General features: G+C 43.5%; 1 long non-coding RNA gene across 2 annotated transcripts; it reads right to left on the bottom strand.

The window, feature by feature from the left end:
* Nucleotides 1–10,037: 10,037 nt before the first annotated feature.
* LOC115945472 (uncharacterized) lies at nt 10,038–14,526 on the bottom strand. 2 transcript variants are annotated; one of them, XR_004079801.2, is made up of 4 exons: nt 14,444–14,526; nt 14,055–14,146; nt 10,840–11,165; nt 10,038–10,402 (listed from the first exon to the last, which is right to left on the bottom strand). It is a non-coding gene; the product is annotated as an uncharacterized lncRNA (long non-coding RNA). The 2 variants fall into 2 exon arrangements; XR_004079800.2 differs by lacking the exon at nt 10,038–10,402 and having other exon boundaries at nt 10,424–11,165.
* Nucleotides 14,527–14,803: the final 277 nt, after the last annotated feature.

Genomic DNA, 14,803 nt, shown 5'->3' with positions numbered 1-14,803 from the left:
AAGATTAAGGAGTGAGAAGAGCACTTGTCTGGAGGAAAATTAAAAACACTGGAACCATCCACCTCTGAGGGGGTGAACCAAAAAGCCCACAGTGAAGGTATTACAGAATACATAGCCTTGAGATAGCACCTTATGTTCACCTTATCTCAAAACATAAGAACATGAAGGGGAGGGAGGAGAAGGGAAATTAAAGGATAAGCGGCCACATTTTAATGCTTTGCATAAAAAGATACATGGAATTCATCAATATGCAACATTGTGAGGAGCAAAGTATTATGTATTCTCAAAGAATGGGCATAATTCAGCTAAAAGTAAATATTTGACATCAAAATTAGGAGATTTGAATGGATTATTATCTATCATTCTTCAGGGCATAAGTGAGCTTCTACCTTAGGATTTAAGAAGCTATTTCTGTGAGGTATCCAGCACCTGGAGAAGTGGGGAGCAGAATTTACTCGCAATAAACCCATCTACTCCAAAGGAATCATGAGCTGAACATAAACACACAGCTGATGGCTCTAGCCTAGGCAGGAAGAAAACACAAAGCACTAGAGACCAGTGAGGACTAGCAAGGCAAGCACCGGTCACTATACAGCAGATGCTTGTTAACATCTGGATTCCATAGAGGGGTTCTTATATCCTCAACGGATCTAGGCTCCAATTTCCAAAATCCAGGTATTTTAGTTACTAAGTGATAACACTGCAGAAGGCAAAAGGCTAACTCTCATCTGTTTCTTGGAATCTGGTCCATAGCTCTTGTGCTCCCACGCAGTTTCTTTACTTCACTGCTTACCTACTCATGAGGAGGCATTACAGGACAAAGGTTTTTGTTCACAGCAAAGGGGTTGTGGAACAGCTATTCTGGCACAGATCCCCAGGTGGGGATACAGTTCATTTAGGCAAAAGAACTCACTAAACCATCTCCTTAAAAGGCAAACTACACCATCAGAATAAATCACGTCTACATCTTTGTTTTTTGCATGCCATCATTGCTACAGGGGTAACTCTGAGGTTTTTACATTCCAACCTGCATAACTATTCTGGCAGGACTTGCCTGGTTCCTTGACCAGGAAGACAAGATGCACCAGGAAACAAGCAAACAGCAGCAGAAAAAGGAAAAGCTTGCTTTGTTTTCTTAACAAAGTGTGGAAGGTGTTTTCTTAACAGCTTCTTTTTTTTTGTACATATATTGAAAGAGAAGAATGAACTAATGAGCTATGAGCTTCGCTCTGTTAACAATGAGAGGGGAATTGTGTCCACAGGTCACCTCTGGGGTGGAGAAGAGCAGCTGAGTAGCAGTACACAGCAACACCTACAAAAGAATTTATTTACTACATGGATGGAATAAGATGATTATCTCCTAACGAACTGTAGAGAAACATAAGTAAAATCTAAAGAAATAACTAATCTAGAACCAAAGCAGAATTCTAGATATAAGACCCCCTCTCTGTGGAAAGTAGCCCAACAATTCATACACCAAGTGCAATTAATAATATTCATTCTTCATTATCATCTTTACACTGCAATAGACCTTGTGCCAGCCCCAGGAAAGGTTATGAGTCAATCCTTGACTAACTGGCTCTGATTCATTAAGGAACCAACATACATAAAATCACTCGAGATAAAAAAAAAAGCTAAGGTTTGCCTGGCTGATAATTTATCTAATGGCTGCTAAGATTGGAGTAATGGGAGGGGGATGAGAGGGAACAGCACTACATTGCTATGGAAACCAGAATTTTCAAAATAAATACCTTTGCAGAACTGAGGTTGCAGATCTAAAACAATCCATGCTGCTTTTGATGTGCCCTCCCTTTGCCACAACGAGCCAGACAGGCTGACCAGCCAGGGTCAGACAAAAACCTTGCATGTGGTGACAGAAGATGTCCCATGGTTCATGTTCCTTATCCCAGTGGAGGATGGGCTCTGGACAGAAACCTCAGTGTATGGCCTGTTATCTTTACAGTTTAGGGAGTTTTCCTGCCATGCAGCCAGTCGGGTCAGGCCAAAGCAAAATGAATCCATAACTGCCTGAGGTGGGAAGTGTTACCTTTATCCCACTCTATTGATAATCCCAAATATTTCCAGAGTCCTTTTTTATTATTATCAACTGAACTAAGACAACACAATATATACAGCTTTATGAAGTTCTAATCCCCTCACGCTAGAGGAAATTCCTTACACACTAGGAAATTCCTTACACTGCAAATAGCTATAGCGCAGTTACTGTTCAGGGTATCCCTGTCCTTTGCTCCCTGTTAGTCCCATTTTTGAAAGCCAGCTGGTAACTTCCCCACTTGTGCCTGGGCAAAGGGTTTCTCATTTTAGACACACACATACCTCCACACCCCACCTACCCAGTACCAGCTCACTGATTGCTGCTGTAAACAAGTCCAGGCTCTAGGAATGCTGACTCACAGAGCTAAGGCTATGGGAAATATTTAGAGTTGCTAAAGAAGTGGAGCTCAGCAGGTTTCCTGCCCTTCCTCCTTATCTGTGAGCCCCTTGCCATGACAGGCTGTAATGAAGGACCTTGCTTCCTCAGAGGAGGCAAAGAGCAGGTACTTGCTTCCTAAAGATAGCCCAGATTCCTCTGGATTCCCAGTTGCTTGCTAGTAATTGCAGGCAGAGGAAGAAAACCCCCAGTGCTTACAATCGCAGGGCTACAGATGTGCAGAGATTAATGGCTCCGGGGTAGGCTCTCTTGCCTTACGCAGCATTGCTCACTTCAGTTCACTTCCTGGGATGTACTCAAATGCCTTTACACACACACAAACCCCCCCCCCCCCCCCCCCCCCCCCCCGTATCTGCTATGGAAGGCTATGCTTTACCTATAGACTTCACTGAACCGGATTTAGGTCCGATTCCTGTCTTCAGCAGAGCTGAGTCAGTGCAGACAGGCAAATCACTGTTTGCTTTGGGAGGGTTTGCCACCAATCAAGACACAAGAACTGGGTGCAAATTATGGTTTGCTGTGGGCATGTCAGCACAGGCGAGGAGAGGAACCTGTGCTCAGGCTGAGCTGCAGGGACATGGAGCAGTGCAGGGAGATGGCGCTCTCTAGGTGGGAGCCAGTCTGGATGCATTCTGCCTCAGCACACTGCTGAGCTCAAACTAATCAGCTCTGGATTTTATCCAAAGGACAAGCTGATTGCCTACCAGCCCATTCTCCTCACTGGGAAGTGACCTCCTGTTGCAAAAGGCAGAGCATTTAGGGAAAAAACAGTTTTATACCCACACAATTCACATGGCAAATAACCCCAGAAAGCCTATGTGGGAGCCTTTATGACTGGCTGGGATGGGCAGGTTGCTGAGCCTCAGCCTCCTCCTCCTTCTATTACCTACACAGCTCATTTGCAAAGAGGCAGAGGCTGATGAGCTACATTTGCAAGCTGGGCAGGGCAGACCAGGGAGCAACTCTCATTGAGGGGAAGGAGCAGGCTGTAGCCAGAGCCGTATTGCAGTGCTGGGAAATGACTGTGGTAAATGGTCACGGTACTAGTATTGAGTCGGTTTTACCTATAGAGTTCACAGTCAATGTGGTCTGTAGCTTCAAAATGCACCAGAAGCACACAACTAGGGATACATAGCTTCCTGTTTGTTGGCAACTGAGTTTCAGCTTAGCTGTACACCAAATTAAATTCTCAGCAAGCTGATCTTGCAACATAATTTTCTCTATACTTGACAATTTAGAGATACATTTGGCTGAAGTCTCCCCCTTTCAAGGCAACAGGAGCCATTTTGCATAGATGGAGGCTGAGGCTGGTCCTACAAGGTTCTCACACTAGTAAGAGAACAGTAACTGTAGTGCTTTTGCCCTATTTATAGTGCTTACTCAAAGCCAACCTGAGGTCCTGTCAGTCCTTCATCTCAGCTAACTGCTGTTACAGTGAAGCTGGCTCAGTGTGAAGATGGCCCTATACAAAGAATAGATCAGATTGTAAATACAGAACAGCTGCTTAAGCAGAATGCAAGGAAAAGAAGCAATGATGTTGCTGGGCAGAGAAAGCACTGCAAGAGCTCACAGATAGCCTCCTTTCTCCAAAGGCACATGCGCACTGCTATCATTCAGTCACATTTCTCTCAAGCTTCCTGGTAGCAGCATCAGCAAGTGTGTTCTGTCACATCTGACTGGCTGGAGGACTCTGTCCTCATCTGACAGCAATGACCTGGCCTCAATTTTTCACTATTTTGTCACCTCCTTCCTCTCTTTCAGCACCATAAAAATCAGTGGGCATGAAACCTGCAGCGCAAAGGCAATTCTCGCTAGCACAGCCTGCTGCAGCACTTACCTCAGCACGCAGGCGGCTGCAGGAATGGCAAATCCCTCCTAACCTACATTAGATTCCCATAATGTTTCAGTTCACTTCACTTCCAAACTTGGCTGAGATTTATCTCCATGGCCAGACTTAGGACGCACAACAGAGACTTCAAAATCTGAGGGTCATGGTGAGACGCTTTGGTAAATTGTAATGTTTTACAATAGCAGACAGTTCAACCCCATAAGAGAGCCCAAAACCAGATACTGAAACCCCCTTGGAATGAAGGCCACCCAGATTTCTCCACATACAAACTGTGCTGTAAAACATCAGCTCTGATTGAATGGCTACAGCAAAACACACTTGACATTGCCACAGCCATAGCCATGCTGGCCAGAGGTGCCATCATGAGCTGTGCTCGCTGGCTGAAAACGAGGAGCAAGGAACATGCTGCTCAGTCCACTGACACATCCTTACTCGGTCAGTGGCAGAGGATCTGCCCAGGCCTTTCATGCTTTTGTCCATCTCTTGCTGTACCACCTTAGTCCTTTCCCATCCCTTAAGACCTCTCTCTTGTCAAGGCTGCTTAGATAATTAAACTGCTGCTGTTTCCCCATTGTTTGCTCAGTTCTACCTGCACTGAACAGCAGCAAAAGTGCTCTCCCATTGATATCACCACTACCTTCAAGAAAAAAAAAAGCTGACCTGTAAGCTATTTTTAGCCACGTTGTAAAGTTGTGGAGCTATTTTGGTCACATCTCTGTACTGGAAGCTGCAGGATGCTGACGGGCTCTGTGTTTGCCTTGGGAACAGGGACTTTAACTGTGAATAAGAATGGCTTGTGACTTCACACCAAGGCTTCTCTGCCCTTCCTGTGCCATAGAACTCTTTTACACCAAGACTTGATTCCTCATCAGTTTAGAAGAGCAACACGTCCTCCTGAATTCTGCTGGATATCAGAGACTCTGTAGGGTCTTTGCACTACTGTCCTTTAGCCTGCACTGCTGCTAGGTCTGCAGAGGGTGTTGCTTATTCTGTGAGCCCCCTCACTCCCATTTGCCTCACTCCCTAGGAAGGGAAAGGTACAATTATGAGTCCACAAAGATTTTATCTATCTTCTTCTGCAATAAGCATTAGGCCAGTGCCTGCTGACAAGTCGGATGTCATGTAACTCTGTAGAGGTAGAAGGAAGAGCAGAAAGGAACCATTTGCATAGCAACATGTTGTTCTGCATACAGACTAATGCCTGGGAGCTCTGGGGTACATCCAGGGCATCAGGCAGAAGGTGCCTGGTCTAGACAATCGTTTTCTCTAGAGTGCCCAAGGGTTGGTTGCCAAGTTTGCTGGGGCTATGTAGCAGGTGCAAAGCACAGTCAGAGCAGAAGGCAGAGCAACTGGATTTAACAGAATTAAGCCCATAGATACAAAAGGAAGTTTGAAAGATATGAAATATGAAGTAGATGAAAGAAAGGAAAATACTGCAACTGGTGTGTTGAGGACAGGGGTGGATGAGTCAGATCTATAAAGGAGGAACAAGGGAGTAACTGTGTATGCAAATTTTCAAACAGCTGTCAGCCTGAGAAAACTCCTCTTAGGACTACTCTTAGTAGTATTTCCTCTTAGACATACTGCTGTCTTCAGCTATAGTTTATATTTTCCCAAGACACTTCAGACAGTGAGTAGTACTAAGTCATGCACCAATCTTGTCTGGGACAAGCCCCTTATGCACCAAGAGGAACCAGAATTTCATCAAGTCAAGGTCTATCTCGCATATTTCCCCCCGAAACATTTCTCTAAAGGTTCTTTTTAAAGGGTTCTCACACCAAAACCTACATCCTGTTCCTAAGGTGAGCCACTCCTTACTCCACTGACGCAACTTGCGCCTATTTTTGTGAGTCAGCACAACCCACGTATCTCCTCCAAGCAGGACCAGCGCCTGCTATGACAGGATGGACCATCCCAGGCAAACACTAGCAACCTGTTGCAAACAAAAAGTTGATTTACAGAGCATCACTGTATTTCACTGGGTATTTCAGTGGAAGGAGCTGTTTTATCTCATCTGCTCCCAGGCAGGCATTAATCTGTGTTACATACATCACAATCCTCACACCAGTGAGATCAGCTGACCGTTAACTAATATTTTATGACATGGAAATTAAAACCAGCTTAGGAAGAATGTAACTTTTTAGTCAATAGGTAGAAATGGCATGGACTGAATAGTATTGTTTAATATGTTATTTTAGCAGGACAGAATGGAAGTGCTGCAGTCCAGCTCAGACATAGAGCCATGTCTGCAGCAGTGTGTCAAGACCTGTTGGGTCAAAAAGCTCAATGAAGTGTTCTGTGCTTCAGCTTCCCCCGGAGAAGCCCAGCAGCAAACATTCCATAGTGCAGACATTTTGGTGAGATGAAACAGCATAGAAACATGTTGCATTCTTCCCCTGGCCAGCTTCTGCAGCCTTGTTTTGGAACACTGCGGAAGCAAGGTAACAAACACATCTGACAGAATGGACAGAAAACCTCTCAGCTCCTGCACAGTAAATCCATGCTCCTGTTAGCAAAGCTTTGCCAGTGTGGGGAGTTAACTACTTCTGCCTTTCATCACCTTCTAGATACTTAGATTTCATCTGTTTTCACACAATTTATCTTACTGTGAGAGCATTACTGGAATCATTATTTGTCTCCACCAATTATTTAATGAAAATATCCTATCACCATCTCCACAATGCAGAGGTTTTACCAGTAAACATGAAGAAAATGCAGTTTTAAATATGCCCACACCTGCTCTATTTTCTGGTTGGAAACACCAGGCGTACAGGAACAAATCACAGGCAGCTCACACCATAGACGTAGTCAGAGGTCGCCAACCAATTGTGTGGATCCAGGGAAATGCACATCATACGCGTACGCTGACAACTGCAATTGTTCCAAGCCTCCTCTAGGGAGTGCAGTCGTAAAGGGAGAAACGAAAACTGCAGCACACATGCCAGCTGGTAACCAGTGACTCAGGATATTCAGGCCGCCACAAATGGTGTCTGTCCATTTCCAGCTGAATACAGGGAGCAACAACGAGGTTTGAGGTTGATGTAAGAGCAGGATTCTACTAGAACCCGAGGTATGTTTTAGCATGTGAAAGAAAAGTCTGCCAAGATACTAAAAATCAAGACGTAAATTAAGTAATAAGATTTCAAATACTGGATCAATCATTTAGCCCAACACACCCACAGCTGAATGCAGCATGGACAGCACTGCTGTGGGACTTCCATCTCTTGCCCGCTTGCATATCATGCTGTGTATCCATCAGATCATCCAGGAAAAGCCTGCTCAGTCTCAAAATATCATTCAGGAGGCCTTGGCCTCTGTGCAAAGAAGAGCAGAGACACATCCATTTCTAGAACTAGCTGTATTCTGTGTGTATGTGCACATCTCTGTACCAGGAACTGGGTAGAGCCACCAACTTACTTCACCCCAGATCCACAAAACAGCAAAGCAGATAAGATCTGGCTGATCTTCCTGGTGAGGAATTATGGATTAAAAGGCATAAGGTTGACTATTTCCTCCTTACAAATCACATGCATGCCTCAACTCTACAACCTTCTGTGCCTTCCCCAATGAAGGACCAGAATATGAAATGAATCTGATCAGAACAGGATCTTAAAACCCCAAAATAAAATCCATATTCCCAGTCTTCAGAAAGACCGAAGTATAATCCCTTAGTATCACCACAACAATGCACCTTTAGAAGTGGGGTGTCTTTCTGTCCCATCACACCAGACATTCTTTACTTTTCTAGGCAAGTCCTACATAAGAAGCTGTTGTCACAGTGATTAGGAGATTGATTAGGGTTTGGGAAGCCAAGAGGCAGCAACCATTGCTGCTTATGGATAAAGCTGCCAGGCTGATACAAACATTGCCACACACAGAAATCACCTACAGAAAAATGGAAGAGATATACATGTATCCCAAGCACAGCAACCAGATCAGTGGCCAGGGATTTCACTTTCAGCCCAGCCTTCAAGTGGCCACAGATACCTGTAGGGCAATGCTGGTCTTGTGCTTTTAGAGGCTAAAAGTTCCTTCTGTGTGTGTGTTACTAGATGTGGGTTCTGCCAGGAAAATGCCAGCGGCTTGCTCAGTTTAAGCTGAACAGCATTGCTAGTATCTGCTAGTATGTAACAGCCCATGGGAAGGGGCTAGAGGCACTGAGCACAAGCTTCATGTTTACTCAGCAGGCACGAGCTGAAGAGAACCACCTGATTCCTAAACTCTTGTTGCCTCCCACTTTTTGTCTCATCTTCATACTACATATAAGCTACACTTATGTGTGTGTTAACACTTTCATGTGGTAGCTTATATGTAGTACATGTAGAAAGCAGATTCACTCGCCCACTCCTGTTATTATAGCCCCTCTTGCTGTTTTCTCACCTGTCTCCCTCAACCAGCCTACCAGAAGTCCTAAATATTGACATAAGGAAAAAAGAGCAAAAGCCTCTAGAAGGTGTGATAAATAAAAAGGAACCATCAGCTCCTTTTCACCCGTGCAAATAACAGAGTATCTCCGCCCTAACCTCTCCCATTCCCTCTTAAGCACTTATTTCTTTGGCTGTCTTGAATAGTTACAGGTATTTATTTAATAGAAGCATGGGATAGGAAGACTTATTAAAAGATGCTCACGTATCTGTCAGAATATTCCTGGTGAGGGCACATTTGGTTTCTAGGGGGATGTTGAGGATGTCATCATCGCAGTCTCAGAACTTCATTTTCCACCTATTTAGGATTCCCACACTGGATTACAACCTGCCTTCACATAGGATAGGAAGCTTTCAATGAGGTCACACCAGACGCTGACAAGCATTGATGGGTGAGTCATGCTGCAGTAGCCAGAGATACTAGCGACAGATTTGTTAATCTGTATGCAGCCTAACTCTTCTTCTGGTTTATTCAAGAGTAGAACACAATGGCTCAGAGACAGGTGACTGCTGAAGATCAAGGCCATATTTTCACAACTGCTTTATGGCTTATAATAAGAACCAGCTCTGTGTCATTTTACCTATAAAATGGAAAATCAAGATCCAGATGGGGTCAGCAGTAGAGCTCTTCATTGGAGGTCACTGGAAAAGCCACCATGCTAATAAGGAATCTAAGGGTTCTCAGAAGAGTTCCACTAACTCTTGCTGCAGCAGTTTAAATCATCTCCTCTAGGAAACTGCTATTCTAGAGGCTACATCCCTGAGCCAGGCTCAGCACCAGTCAGTCTAGCACAAAGACCAGCATTAGGCCTTTGTTAGGCCTAACAGCATTGTCACAGCTAACAGCATTGTAAGGCTTGGACTGAGCTAAGACATCTACCATAAACCAGCAGGGTCAGGCATGGAAACTCTCTTCTGCTGGCTTTGCTACAGGGGAGAAACCTGTGGAGAAGGACTAGACCAGACAACAGCAACACCCTGAACCACCACAGCAAAATTCAGTAGATCTTGTCCATGAAGTGTTTGGAAGTGTGACACACAAAACCATGGAACAAGTGAGATATGGGGACTGAGTGCATGACAATGGAAAAAGTTTCTTAATTTTGGCTAAACTACTAGACAGCCAGAAAAATAACCAATAAGAAAGGAAAGAGGCAAAGGAAATTTAAAAAGCTCTGCAGAGGGAGAACAAAGAAAGGAGGTGCTGTTGTATTGTCCTTGTTAGGGAGCTATAGCAAGCTTCCTAAGTCAAGCAGAGAAATAATTGTTTAAGACTTCTATTCAGAAGACGGTGTGAGCAGCAAATGCCAGTAGGACAACTAACAAAAGGTGTCTCTCAGAGAAAGCAAGCCACCTAGAGATTGCATAACTATAATGAATTTCCTCCCAGTTTCACATTATTAGTCACCTTTCACCCTTCTCTGCCAAAGGCCTCTTCTTACCCATCTATCCAAGGGCCAGAGCCAAGACACAAGCCTTTCCTGTCCTACTTCTTTCCCTCAGTTGCTCTTCAAGGTCAAGGGTTCCACAATACTGATCTTTGCTGCACAGTCCAGGCATTTTGAACCAACTCCAGAGTAACACCCTTTTCAGCCCTGTTTTGATGAGCAGATGCTCCTTATACTCAGTTGTCATGGCCTGGAAAAATGGCTTTTGGACCAACATGTTTTGATTTTGCTGTTAAAAGGAGTCAAGAACATTGTTATCTATGACTGTGTTTAAGAGGCTCCCCAACACCCAACTTATCTCTAAGCATCTGATCTACCAAAGTGCATTGCTTCTTATTGTGCTGCATCAGTCATGATATGTTTTACTGATATTCTGGAAGTACTTCCTAGCATCAGTTCATTTGGCATTTATGTTAAGCTATATATAAAAAAAGACACCTGAAAAAGGACAGCTTAATAAGCTTATTGTTATTCTGTTGCACAGAAAGATAAAAAGAATTCCTGAGTGTCCCTGAGCAACATGTATTACAAAAGACCCTGAAAGAAATCAGGAGAAATGTACATCTGACAAAGAAAAAAATTCCTTTTCAAGTTCTGAAAACACTGCAAAGCAAAACCATTGCAAAGATCCATCAAGAAGCCCTCACCAACAAAAGACATGCCTACCTAGAGTCCCTTGGAAACCTGATTGGCTCAGGTGGAAATGACCTACTGGCATTTATTTGTAATTGCCCAGCATGGCACATGCTGAGGAAGGAAAAGCTGTTGAGTCACACTGCAAGCCACTTTTCCACTTTGGTCTGGTTGCCCAGAGGGTAGAGTGGGACAGTCAGAAAGCTGAGATTCTGTTTATGCCTCTGACACTGGCTTCCCATATGACCTTGGCAAGTACTTCTTCTTATGCCACCGTTTCCCAGTTTCTTAACAGATAAAACCACTCCCTTGATGCATGGGACAATCATAAGTGCAGAGCAAGGAACACATTTATTTATCTAATAAAAGACAAGAGAGAAAAGAATGAAGTATTATTACTGTTGTGCTATAATACAAAAGCAGTTATGTAATAATATCAGTATTGCTTAATTTTTGTCATTACAACATCACTACCCATCAGAGGGATGCTGTCTGACATGGTAACTTCATCCAAGTGAAGGTACTGAAGTTTACCTCATTGATACAAAACCAGATTACAACCACCTGGAAGACTCTACCTCGTTTATTTTGACCAGCCTTTCCCTAGAACATGTTTTTCCTGTATAACTTCCTAACCCATAATAATGGCCCAAACTGCAAGTTTCATGAGCTACTAAAAGCAAAACAATTCCTTGCTTGTGCATTTCACAACTAGTCACACACTAAGACACACGAGTGCTTATCTTTTCTTGAACAGAGGAGCTGAAAGTTAGTTTCTAACTCAGTATATAAAACATACAAAGGGCACATTCTAAAGATCTCATTGCCAGAAATAAAAAAGAAACCTCTCTAATTTGGCTAAATTACATTCTGCTTGCATGAGATCAAAATGCCTAAACCGAAACCATTGACAACTGCAATCCATAACTGCTACCACAATTAATAACCAAATTTTATTAGTTCAAGTTTGACAATTTATTCTAAAATCTACAATTGGTCACTTAAAAAGGGTCAGAGTAAAGCAGCATGTGGACTGGAGGCTAAGGAAGGTAGGACTGTGATTACAGCAGCTGAAACTCTGCCCTAATCACACTCTTATCTTTCTTATCTACTAAAGTATTTATAAAGCAATGATTACTGTACAAGGCCCCATCACTGCTCCCAGTTAACTCTGAACCAGCACCTTTGCATTGCTGTAAGTAGTTTATACTGCTAAAGGTGTTGTCATTCTGTTGAGACAGAAAGCCAAGCTCCTCATCACTTAAAGTCATTACAAAAAGTAAACTATGACACTTCTGAAGAAGTAGGGGTGTTAACCCCAATGTCCTGGCCAAATTCCCAGCTGGAGTAATTACAATGTGCCTTGAATAAATTCTTGCCACAGTTTCCGTTGGACATAGTATTGTTCTCTACTTCCTCTCCTACAATATTATGGAGTGCTGATGCATGCTTTTGAAGGTCCTGTCTATGCTGGAGTGTTGTGTGGGTCTACCCCATGACCAACTCTGGGGCAGTACATTGGGAATGATGTGTTGAAACCCTTTCTGCCTGGCGGCTGAACCTCTAGGCAATCTACAGTTTGTATTTACTGATGTTCTGGCACCTCCTTCTGATGGAATTAACTTTGGGTATAGCTATTGGATAGGCAGATGGGTGCAAATCCCAACACACAAACCTGTTTAGTTCTTTAAATGAATTAAATTTGCATCAGAAAATCAGCAAACTAAGCTAAACTAACTTTCTAGATAGCTACCATGATCATCTGAGAAGGCAGCAAGAGCATGCCTAATAGCACAGGACTAGAAAAGCATGCTAAAAGTGCCTGTTTAGCTGGTGACAAACATCATAGTTTTCATATTGGCTGTTCCTTCAGAATTTCTGCTTATTTTTTAAGCTATCACTGAATAAGGATCAAACGCAAATCTAGTATTTTTAGTAAAATACTTGATAGTTAACAGTAAAACATTATTCACATTTTTCTGCAGCCACCATTAGAGATGCTGAGGATTTTTACCTAGAGCTATTGTTGTCTTTCTATATGTGTAACAGAAAGAGCTGAGGCCCAGCCTCTGCTGGTGCTTGTTGTGTTAGCTTTACAGACCTCACTACCTGAAGCTTTTACCCTCATCATTCATGAGCTTTAAAGGCAATTTGTCTGCTGGAAGAAGTACAAGATCAAGATTCAGAAGAACCTGATTCTCAATTCCACCTTATGACCCCATGGGCAGATCACTCCCTCTTGCTGCTCCATTTAGTTCTCCCATTGCAAAAGCAAATGATACCACTCTTTTGCAAAACAAGTATGAGAACAAATTTATACTGATAGGCTATGCTGGGCAGATTCGGGTCAAACACCATTGTTCTAACATATGAAAATACAAATATTTATCCTTTCAAGTTTGTCCTTAATTTCCCCCAAAGCATGCCTCCAAACCCATGTTATTTTAGAAAGACAGAAACTGTAGTTTCAGAAAGTGGAGGATTTTATTTTCGTACCATTACAAAAATGCCTTTTAACTTGTCAAACGATACGCTACAAATATCTTTGGCAGATGAATGAAACCAAGTTTCCTGTCATAGCTGCCAACTTTAAGGTTGAGATAATCAGATAAACCTTTAGTTTGCCTTTCCCCAATAACTTACAACAACATATGTTTGAAGTGATCCACACTTGTTTTACTTTTCCCATTGGGATTTGAAAAGGCAAAGTATCAGACCAGTATGTGAGAAGTTTGCAGAACTCTTAGATGTGGTCCACAATTATTACAGCCAACCTCTGTTCTCATCTTCCCTCAGGTTTCCCCCATCCCAGGTTAAACAGTCCCCAGTAGCTCTGCTTGTTGAAAGGTAAAAACAAAGTTTACATAAATAGTATCCAGCATCATCCTCAATGCTTGCTTCACAAAGCCTTTTTACAGGTACAAACAGCTATAAAACACCTGTTAGTTTACGGGAAAACAGGAAGGGAATTTGTTTTACTTGTTTTATTTCAGCAGTAATTCTGCATTTAGAGTTGTACTTTTTCATACAGGAGACTTCAGAGCCATGAATATTTGCAGGGTACTTTACAACGTTGTCCCCAAGCTATAATCCTGAAATGAAACCCCTACAAACACACCTTTTACAAACTGTGGCTTATGTAACTGTTTCTAACAATTTATTATCAGGATATCAGTGCAAATTGTTGATGATTCCTTGCCCCCATACTTCTGAAAGGGAAAGCAACTATAAACACAGGGGAGACTGACCTCAGTGATTTCCTCTGTTCAGGCAGGAGGACAATGTGCTTAAACACCATGACAAGGAAAGGTGGACTGTTTAGCATTCCTCCAGCTGTAATCTATAGGAAAACCAAATAAACAAATACATGACTACAAGACATGATAATTAATCCCTGCATGAAGCCAACTGTTATCTCTAGTTCATAGACAGAGATACTGAAGCTCACAAAGGCTTAGCAACCTACCAAGTTCAAACCCCACCACAAGACCACAGCTCAGGAGGATCTGTGCTTGGCCTGTGATTATTACATTTTTAAGGCCATACACGGGACCCAGTTCAGCCAAGGGCACACAGTCAGAAACGCACCCAGCTGGCCAGGCCAGTTGCACAAGAGTCAGCACAAGCAGACACCTACCACCTTCCTGGGACTATCGCCTGTAGCCGAGCTGCTCCCAGCCCGTGAAGTGTCTCCACTCAGCCAGATATCCTCATCCCCAGCCCACCTGCCCCAAACCCACCCTCCTCTGACACAACTGCCCCTAACAGGCTCCCACCTGCCCTCCTTCTCCACGTCCTCACCCATGTCCAGGCCCCACCTGCCCTTCTCTCTGCTCCTCCCCAGGCACCCAGCTAAGCTTCCTCTTGCCTTTCCTCAGTTTCCTCATTCTCCTACACCACTGCAGCACCCGCCCCCACCATCTTCTCCCTCAGGCTCCTCTCACCCCTCCGTGCCCCACAGGGGTCCCTCACACTCCCCCTCAGTCCCCTCCATTCC

This window comes from Melopsittacus undulatus, chromosome 13 (assembly GCF_012275295.1).
Source record: "Melopsittacus undulatus isolate bMelUnd1 chromosome 13, bMelUnd1.mat.Z, whole genome shotgun sequence".
NCBI classification, from domain to species: domain Eukaryota; kingdom Metazoa; phylum Chordata; class Aves; order Psittaciformes; family Psittaculidae; genus Melopsittacus; species Melopsittacus undulatus.
Note: the sequence above shows the minus strand (reverse complement) of the source record. Positions and strands in the feature narration are given on the sequence as shown.